This window comes from Pelodiscus sinensis, chromosome 28 (assembly GCF_049634645.1).
Source record: "Pelodiscus sinensis isolate JC-2024 chromosome 28, ASM4963464v1, whole genome shotgun sequence".
Lineage (NCBI taxonomy): Eukaryota > Metazoa > Chordata > Testudines > Trionychidae > Pelodiscus > Pelodiscus sinensis.
Window position 1 is genome coordinate 11213965 of NC_134738.1, and position 10500 is coordinate 11224464.

Genomic DNA, 10500 nt, shown 5'->3' on the forward strand with positions numbered 1-10500 from the left:
GGGGGGAGGCAGGAGAGATGACAGCCCCCTCCTGGAGGCTGCCCCGACGAGCAGAGCCAAGCTCGGCGCCAAGTCAGCACCGTTCGGGCCGTGCCGCCCGCTGGGGCACCCTCTTGACTTGGAGTTTTGTGGGCACAGGACAGCCCCTCGTCCACCCACGGCCACGAGGGGAGGGGGGAGGATGGGGGGTTGATGTGGGAGGAGGAATCGTGGTGGCAGGTATGCTGGGGGGAAGGAACAGCCTTCCCAAACCGCCAGCCTGGCCCTGCCCATAATTTTCCCCTTGAGAATGCCTACCAGGGGCAGAGGGGCAGGAGCCATGCACCCCACCCTCCCTGTGCTCCATTGGCTTGCCTCCCCCAGCCCTACCATCACCCACCGCCCATGATAGGACAGCTCCCACCTTCGGGCCTAGCTCCACGGAGAGGGAAGGGCAGACCCCAGGCCTAGACCCTCCCCACAGCTGGTCCCCATGCCCACTGCATGGCGGCAGAAATCCACTGCACGTGCATCTCCTCCCTAGCTTGCCCAGTCCAGACCAGGGGGGTGCGCTCCCCAGTTCCCCCCCCCCCCAGCAAGGCAGCCCCAGGTGCAGCGGAGGTGCAGGCTAGAACACCAGATGCAACAACACGCTGCGATTTGCCCGGCCCGGCCCTGGAAACCCTGGCGAGCGCAGGGGGAAAGACACCGGTTCCCAGGCTCTTCCAGCCAACAGAAACACAGCCACTCGCAGGGGACGCCGGCCCAGCCCAGGCGTAACTCGTTAACCCTGTCATGGCTGGAATAACACAACTGTGCACAGAGAGACTGGGGGAGGAGGAGGTATGTGTGTGGGGGGGGGGGACAGACGAGGCGCCTAGGAGCCAATGGGAATGGGGGACATTGGTGTGAGGGGGAGGAGAGGGTGGGAAGGGAAGAGAGGAGACGCAGCTGGCACTGATTGGGCAAAGGGACGTGGAACAAGGAGCCAAGGGGTGGAAGGGTGAATTAGGGGGGCCAGGCAAGAATTGGGATGGGCTCTGTCAATAGAATGGGACAAGGAGTCAGAACCAATGTTCCCTCTAATTTTTCCCCTCCCTGTGCAGAATAAATTTTGTTCTGTGCACCCAGGCATGTGCGGACGTGCACCACCAGCAGAAACACATGTTGCCAGCTATGGGCGCTCTGCCAATCATCTGGGCAGCACATGAATCTCTCCTGGGTGGCCACCCAAGCCCTGAGCTTCCAGGGAACACAGGTCAAGAGTGCCGAGACAGGACAGGAACAGGTCAGAGGGGAATGGGCAGAAGTCTGCGCCCACTGCAGTGCACGGCCCTCCCAGGCCTGGAACGGTGCCCCAGGTGCCTGGTCCATCTTAGGGATTGTAACAGGGGGCACAACCAGCCCCCCTTCTTTACAGGGTTTCTTCCCTCCTCTTACAGGAAGAGTCAGTCCTCAGCTAGGAGGCCTCCAGCTTCCTCCCTGCCTGCCACTGGCAGCGGCTGTGCTCCTTCCCAGTCCCCATAGTCCTGGGCTCGTCGTCACGCTGCAGGTGTTGCTGATCTCAGGCCGCCATCAGGCCTTTCCAGCAGTTCCCCTTGATTGCAGCTGACAGAGCCGGGGCTACTTAGGAGTTCTTGCACCAGCATCCGGCTACAAGGATGCCAGCCTACTACTGCTACCAGTCACTGAGAGCTCAAGCGGCAGAGGTCTGCATGGTGGACTAAAGGTTCCATACTGCCTTTAATGACAGAATCGCACGTGCGCACCTGTGTATGTGTGTGCACAATACTACATAAAACAGAAAGACTGGATCCCATACGTGTGTGCGTGTGTGTGTGTGTGTGTGTGTGTACGCAATACTACATAAAACAGAAAGACTGGATCCCATACGTGTGTGCGTGTGTGTATATGCAATACTACATAAAACAGAAGGACAGGATCCGATACGTGTGTGTGTGTGTGTGTGTGTGCGTGTGTATACGCAATACTACATAAAACAGAAGGACAGGATCCGATACGTGTGTGTGTGTGTGTGTGTGTATGTGTGTGTATACGCAATACTACATAAAACAGAAGGACAGGATCCGATACGTGTGTGTGTGTGTGTGTGTGTATGTGTGTATACGCAATACTACATAAAACAGAAGGACAGGATCCGATACGTGTGTGTGTGTGTGTATACGCAATACTACATAAAACAGAAGGACAGGATCTGATACGTGTGTGTGTGTGTGTGTGTGTATGTGTGTATACGCAATACTACATAAAACAGAAGGACAGGATCCGATACGTGTGTGTGTGTGTGTGTGTATACGCAATACTACATAAAACAGAAGGACAGGATCCGATACGTGTGTGTGTGTGTGTATACGCAATACTACATAAAACAGAAGGACAGGATCCGATACGTGTGTGTGTGTGTGTGTGTGTGTGTGTGTGTACGCAATACTACATAAAACAGAAGGACAGGATCTGATACGTGTGTGTGTGTGTGTGTGTGTGTGTGTGTGTGTGTGTGTATACGCAATACTACATAAAACAGAAAAAAACCCAAACCCATTAGTAACTGACAGATTCAGACACCAAAACATTCCAGTATTTGTGGTTGCATCCGTTTGTCACTCTACACAAACACACACTCATCCTGTCTCTTTTATCTCCCTCGCCCACATTGGCAGCATGGGAGGTGATGCCGTGTTTGTCTCCAACAGTGGGGCTGCCAGTTCCCACTCTGCTGTTTTCCCCTGCCTCCTCGGGCCCAGATGTCTCTGGTGCTGTGGCCATTAACTCAGCAGGGGTGAGCAGGAAGGGGAGAAGATGGAGAGGGAAGAAACCAGCCTGAAGAAAAGAAATTCAGGTCACCACCGACAAACCCAGCTGGGATTCCGCTGCAGGCATTATTCAGAGAACGCTAAAGCTGGAAGGGACCTCGAGAGGTCACCAAGTCCAGTCCCCCGCCCTCACGGCAGGACCAAGCACCATCTAGACCATCCCTGACAGGTGTCTGTCCAGCCTGCTCTCAAATATTTCCAGAGATGGAGAGTCCACAACCCCCCTAGGCAACTTATTCCAGTGTTTAACCACCCTGACAGTGAGGCAGGTTTTCCTAATGTCCAACCTAAACCTCCCTTGCTGCAGTTTAAGCCCATTGCTTCTTGTCCTGTCCTCAGAGGTTACAGAGACTGATGTTTCTCCCTCCTCCTTGTAACACCAAAAGGGTGTTTAAAAGGTACTTAAAAGCGGTACTTGAAAACCGCTATCATGTCCCGTCTCCTCTCTTCCAAAGGAAACAAGCCCAGGTCTTTCAGTCTTCCCTCCTAGCTCATGTCTTTTAGACCTTTAATCATTTGTGTTGCTCTTCTCTGGACCTTCTCCAGTTTCTCCCCATCTTTCTTGAAACGTGGCTCCCAGAACTGGACACACGACCCCAACTGAGGCCTAATCCGCGCAGAGTAGAGCGGGAGAACGACGTCTCGCGTTGTGCTCACCACGCTCCTGCGGGTACAACCCAGAATGACGTTTGCTTTTTTTGCAACAAGTGCCCCACGGTCCTGTCTGAGCAAAAAGCCTTCTCCCCAGACAGGTTTTGAACGCCGGCCAGTGTTTCTCTCTCTGTTCCCAGCCAGCTGGCTGCTGCCTCCCTGTGGCCAAGCTCAGAGGCCGGTAAGGGGGCGACTCTGGGTGGGTACTGACAAGGCAATTCTCAAGGCAGAGCGGAGGGGCTGGGCATGGGAGGATCTGAGGTTGCCCCGACTCCTGCCTGCCTGGAGCTCCGGCTGCAGTTAGGGCTGGGGCGGGGAGGCGGGGGAGCTGTGAATAAGGAGATGGAGTCTCTAGGGCAGAAACACACATCACGAGGCCCCGCGCTCACTGTTCCCGTTCCAGCTGGAGCCCCGCCCCAGGATGTGAGCGGAGTCTTCCCGGGGAGCCCCACTCTGACCTAGCTTCACCTCCCTGGAAGGGGACACCCCTCCTCCTCCCCTCAGCACCCCCCTCCTGCCAGCTGGGCACCCCCCCGACGGCAGGAAACTCGCTGGAAACTCTGGCAGGAGAGCGGTGCCCCGCAGGGCGCGGGGGGAGGGAGCAGCGTTTGGTGCGCTGCTGGTGTCCAAATATTTCCGCAGCCAAGTGCCGCCCCAGCGCAAACAGGGCAGAGAAAGGCAAGGCCAGCGGGAGGGGGCCGGGCCAGCGTGTCGGAGCACGAGAACAATCCGGAGGGGAGGGAAAACTTCGCGCTGGGGCTGAGGCAGGGATGAGTCACGACTATAACACAGAGCAGGGCCTGGCGCTGCCCCAAGGACAGGAGAGGGAGGGAGGGAGGGATGCTAGCCAGGGAGGAAGGATTCCAGCGGCTCCCCAGCTGCTCTGCTCTTTCCAGGCAACGTACCGATCCCTTCCCCAGCCCCTCGCCCGCTTAGGTAACGAGCTGCTCAACGTGCAACAGAGCCGGACGGGGCGGGGGCCTCTGCCCTGAGTCCGGAGATTAAGAGGGAAAGAGGCTCGGAGCTTTCGGGTGCAGGTGGCAGCTGGAACCCTGAGCCCATTAGAACTGGAGCGCCGGCGGGACGCCCCACGGCTCCACGGGCTGGGGGGGCCCATGTGTGACAGTCCGTGCTGACTGCCCTCTGCTCTGCCCCTTCCAGGGGAGTGGAGCCAGCCCCCCAGACCTTGCCCCTGGGCCTGCAGTGGCTGTCGGCCCCGCTGGCAAGGGAGTGGGGTCTAGTGGGTTCGATCTGCGGGGGAGGCAGGAAAGCAGGACTCCTGGGTTCTTTTCTTGCTGTACCACTGACCTGCTGAGTGACCCTGGCCAGTCACTGTCCTGTTCTGTTCTTTACTTTCCCATCTGTGAAATGGGCACAGGCTTTATCTGCCCAGGGCACAAGGGGTTGGGAGAGGTAATGAGCAAAGCACTCGAACATGCCTGTGCTCAGTGCCGCTGCCACACAACCCCCCCTCTCTGCCACTGCTGCCTTGCCCTGCAGCACGGCCTTTGTCTTGATCCACAAATGTCTTACCTAGTCGCAGGCCTGAACCAGCAACCTCGCCCCTACAGTGCTCCCTCTCTGCCCCGCCACCTCCCTCACACTGTATCCTGCCACCCGCCCCATCACACCCCCACCGCACCCCATCCTACAGCCACCCTGCCCCTGCTTCCAGCCCCGCTGCACTCCTTCCTTCAACCCCCCCCCCAACACCACCCCACCCCTTCCCCTCTCTGCCCCATCACCTCCCTCACACTGTATCCGGCCCCTCGCCCCATTGCACCCCCACCTACAGCTCCGCTGCACCCTTTCCTACAACCCCCCTACCCCACCGCACCCCTTCCCAGGACCATTCCAACACTGCTCCCCACCCTGCCCATTCACCCCTGCATGCGCCGTTCTCCCATGAGGTCCCCATCCCCTCCTCAACGTCCCCCCCCACCCCCAGCTCACCGGAACCGGGGAGGCATCGTGGGGGCAGCGACGAGCCTCTTGTCGTTCCCGGTTCCCGGTCTCTGGCTGCTCCTGGCTTTGAACCCCGGGCCAGGGACCCCCCTGCCGTGCAGGCTGCCGAGGCCTCGCGCCGGAGCCTGCTGGGCTCCCACCTCCAGACCTGCGGCCTCGGGCCCGTAGCCGCCCCCCTCTCTCCCGGAGCCGCTCAGCGACTGGCACCCCCGGGCCCTGCCAGCCTCCCGCCTGCCTGCAGAGCTGCCTTTGTCACGGCACAAAGGCCTCTGTGGGGGCGGAAGGGAGATTCCTCTCCCGGCCAGGCTCCTGCTCGACGGCTCACTCGCTCCCTGGCAGGGGGGGCACCACCCTCGGCCTGTGGGAGCAGCTGGGTGAGGAGGTGCCAAGGGCATTCGGCACAGAGGCCTGTGCCCCGGGGGCTGCCCAGGGCAATGCTGGTGCTTGGCACATAGGGGGCAGCGGAGGGCCAGGTGCGAGGCGGAACGGGGTGGAACACCACCTGCAGAAAGGGCCCCTCTCGGGACCACGAGCTCTTCAGTTCTCACTGCTCCTGTGGCCCTCTCACCGTCCTCGTGCCCCTCTCACCATCCTCGTGCCCCTCTCACCGTCCTCGTGCCCCTCTCACCGTCCTCGTGCCCCTCTCATGGTCCTCGTGCCCCTCTCACCGTCCTCGTGCCCCTCTCACTGGCCTCATGCCCCTCTCACCGTCCTCGTGCCCCTCTCATGGTCCTCGTGCCCCTCTCACCATCCTCGTGCCCCTCTCACTGGCCTCATGCCCCTCTCACCATCCTCGTGCCCCTCTCACCATCCTCGTGCCCCTCTCACCATCCTCGTGCCCCTCTCATGATCCTCGTGCCCCTCTCACCATCCTCGTGCCCCTCTCACGGTCCTTGTGCCTCTCTCATCATCCTTGTGCCCCTCACAGTCCTTGTGCCCCTCTCACGGTCCTCATGCCCCTCTCACCGTCCTCGTGCTCCTCTCATGGTCCTTGTGCCCCTCTCACCATCCTCGTGCTCCTCTCATGGTCCTTGTGCCTCTCTCACAGTCCTCGTGCCCCTCTCACTGTCCTCGTGCCTCTCCAGCCCAGTGCCAACCCAGCACCTTTCCCTGCCCCCTTGCGATACTCACTGCAGAAAGGAAATGCCCTCCTAGCACGAGGCTGCCGGGTGGGGGGACTATCTCTGAATGCTCCTGCCCCAGGCTTTACCGGGCCAGGGGAGCCGCCCGGGGCCTGGTGCAGGCTGGAGCTGTGGACTCACCCCGAGCTGCCTCATGCCTTGCTCGGGGCCTGCGTTGCACTCGCACGGGTCTGGATGCAATTAGGCGGAGAGGCAGGTCTGCGAGCCAGCAAAGCTCCAACACCCCCTCCAACATTTCCATTCCCCACCCCCCGGAGATGGGACCGCTCGACCCCTCCCCGAGCAAAGAGAATCACCAGTCGCTCCTCTGTAGGGCCCGAGGAGCTCAACGCACTTTACAAATACCAGGCTCAGTTCCGGGGTGAGCCTGGAGCATGCCCCAAGGCAGCTGATGTTATTGTGATGCCATTACCAATGGAGCATCCCTAGCAGGGGGGCGCGCTCAGCACCAGTCCCCCAGCTCCATCTGGAACAAGCAGAGACAGGGGCAGGGAGCGAAAAGGACGGAGGGAGGGGGGCAAAGAGACTCCTGCCTGAGGAGAGACTCCAAAGATGGGTCAGTTAGCAGAGCAGATGGGGCCGACTAGGTGGGGAGGATACTCACTGGTGGAGAGAGGGGACATTGGGTGCCCCTCTTTATTCTTCCTCACAGTCAGAGGGCCAGGCAATGAAGTGGAAAGGCGGCACAGTTATAAATGAGGAAAGGAAATGCTTTTCTTGACACCAGGAGCCTGCGGAACTCACAGCCACAAGATATCAGAGGAAGATTAGCAAGACTCAGAGGAAGATTGGGCGCTGACATAGATAAGAAGAATTTTTTCCCACCCTCCAAGTTGTGCCAGGGTGAATTTACAGACAGGCCTTGCCCTGAAGAGTTTCCAGCCTGAACAGACAAGAGAAAGGCTGGGAGGGGAAACTGAGGCAGAATGCTAGGGCAGCGACTTGCCCAAGGTCACACTGTGGGGCTGTGGCAGAGCTCAGACCAGAACCCAGGGAGCCAGTTTGGTTCCCTGCTCCCTGGACTGCGGGGCCTCTGGGCGGGAGGGATTGTGACAGCTGGTGCTGCTGCATTTTGACGGCCGGGGGCAGAGAGTGCGGGGCTGGAGACAGGCAGGGTGCTGTTATATTCAGCTGCGCAGTGCACAAGTGTCATGCAAGAAACACACGAATCACCATTATCACGCTCCCCCCAAGAGCTGGGAAGCAAACCCAGGCAGCCTGACTCCCAGACCTTGCTGCGCTAACCACTGGGTACCACTGCCTTCTGCTCCTGTCCCGTCACCCAGGAGCGAGACAGGCGGAGGAGACAGGCATCCCAGGCTCCCTCTTTGCCAGTGTAGTCACGCTCCAGGCCAGCCGGGCCTTGGCTCCCGTCTTCCTGCACACAACCCGCCTGTGGCTTGGGCTGTCCCCACTAGGCAGGGGGTGCTGAGAGGTTGCAGGGTTTGGGGCAGAAGAGAATCCAGGCTTGGCTGCAATTGCACCGCCGGGGGGGGGGGGGCGAAGGGGTCTGGAGGGTTTCTGGGATCAATATTCCACTCTCCCCACCCCCAGCCTGGCTCATACCCCCCTTCACACACATGCGCACGCACACACACATACACACACTCATACCCCCTACACACACACATGCACACACATACTCATACCCCCTCTATTCACATGCACACACACACACTCATATCCCCTACACACACATGCACACACACGTACCCGCACACACATGCACACACACACAGAGGCACACACACACACACACTCATACCTCTACATACGCACACACACAGAGGCACACACACATACGCACACACTCATCCCCCCTACACACACATATGCACACACACATAGCCCCTACACACAGACACACACACACACACACAGCCCCTACACACACACACACGAGAAGGCGGTTCCCTACCTTCCCGGGGAGCCGGCTGAGGAACTCCGTCCGCCGTTCCCAGGGAGCAGGGCTCCTCCCCCGCTAGTCCCCCCGCGGGCAGCTGTCAGAGCGCAGCGACCCCAGCCCGGCTGCTCGCCCCGGCCGAGCGTGCGAGGGGCCGGCGGCTCGCTCCCCCCGCGGTCCGGTGCAGCGGCGGGCGGGACCCGCGGGGCGATCGGGCTGCAGCTCCCACGCACCAGAGGAAAACAAGCGAACTCGGAGGGGGACGCGGCGGGGGAGGGACGCGGCGGAGGGAAAACGACCCCCCCGCTCCGGGGGCATCCTGCCAGCCAGCGCCGCGCGCCTGCAGCCCGCTCCCAGCCCCGGGGCAGCCAGCTCCCAGCACCGGGGCAGTCAGCTCCCAGCACCGGGGCAGTCAGCTCCCAGCACCGGGGCAGCCAGCTCCCAGCACCGGGGCAGCCAGCTCCCAGCACCGGGGCAGCCAGCTCCCAGCACCGGGGCAGCCAGCTCCCAGCACCGGGGCAGCCCGCTCCCAGCCCCGGGGCAGCCAGCTCCCAGCACCGGGGCAGCCCGCTCCCAGCCCCGGGGCAGCCCGCTCCCAGCACCGAGGCAGCCAGCTCCCAGCCCCGGGGCAGCCCGCTCCCAGCCCCGGGGCAGCCCGCTCCCAGCACCGGGGCAGCCAGCTCCCAGCCCCCGGGGCAGCCAGCTCCCAGCACCGGGGCAGCCCGCTCCCAGCACCGGGGCAGCCCGCTCCCAGCACCCGGGGCAGCCCGCTCCCAGCACCCGGGGCAGCCAGCTCCCAGCACCGGGGCAGTCAGCTCCCAGCACCGGGGCAGCCCGCTCCCAGCACCCGCCAGCCCGCGCCGCGCGAGCGGAGCCACCCGGGGGCAGAGACTTTGCAGGGGCACAAGCCGCCCCTACTCGGGGGGTGCGTGGCCGCAGCAAGGGCAGCAGCGGAGCAAAGTCCCTCCGGCCTGCCCGCAGCGAGCCTAGGGAACCTGCCCCCCTCCCCAGCCCCCCGCTGCCCCCCCAGCCCCCTGCTGCCCCCCCCCCCCCCCCTTGGCCAGGCAGCCCGCGGCCCCGAACGCAGGCGCGGCGCTGGGGCCGTTCGGAGTTTCCAGCGACTTTTCCAGCGGGCGGGAGGGAGGCCGCGGTGCAGGGAGCGCGCGAGCCCGGCCAGAGGCGCTTGGTCCCTGCTGCCTGGCTGCAAAACCCTCCCGGGCGAACACACGCGCCAGAGCCGGGCCGCCCCGCACGGCCCCACGGGGACACGCCTGCGCCCCCGCACACGCAGGGGGGGCACCTCTAGGCGCCCACGGAGGGAGGCCTGAGGGCGCTCAGGTTCATGCATGGAAACATGTCGAGAGGCGGAGAAGCATTTCCCACTAGCACCCACACGCGCGTACCAGCCCAGCCCTCCCTGCAGGGTCCAGGATGCCAGCCTCCGGCTCTGACACCCACCGGCCCCACAGAGCCTGGGTCAGGCTCCAGCCCTGCAGCCCTCTCTCTGCACTGCCCCAGAAGCAGCAGAGCCAGCTCCCTGCCAGCCACAACAGACCTGACTTGGGTGGGGGGTGGCAGCCTCTAATCCTTTCCAGCCATGTGCGGAATAAATTATGCGCCCTGAGGCATGTGCAAATGTGCACCACCAATACAGCACAAAACCTAGCTGGGGTTCTCTTCTAATCAGGCAGGGGAATCTCTCCTGAGCACAAGCCTGGCTTCTAGGGAACAGGGCTCAAGCTCCAGGGCTCCCTGCTGAGGCCCTGGTGATGTGGACACCTCTGGTGCTAAGCTGCCCACCTGGAGAGCGTCCGGACCAGTGAGTGCCTCCATATTCCGTAGCCCCTGAGCCGGACACGCAGGCCGGCCGTACCCACACACAGAATACACAGCTGTGTAGGGCACTTGAAAGTTTGGGGCACCGCTGGGTCTTAGTGCCCACCCACCTGCGTCTTCTTGTCTCTGCTCTGTAGCTTTGTTTCCTCCAGAGAGGAGCTAGTGAACTTAACAGCGACAAAGCAACGAG

At 61.8% G+C, this 10500-nt stretch overlaps 1 protein-coding gene across 1 annotated transcript in view; it reads right to left on the bottom strand.

Annotated features, from left to right (window-relative positions):
* Positions 1-6065, bottom strand: part of SORBS3 (sorbin and SH3 domain containing 3) — a 30360-nt gene extending 24295 nt beyond the window's left edge. Inside the window, 1 exon segment of the mRNA XM_075910885.1 lies at positions 5418-6065. The gene's annotated coding sequence lies outside the window, so the exon portion shown is untranslated.
* Positions 6066-10500: the final 4435 nt, after the last annotated feature.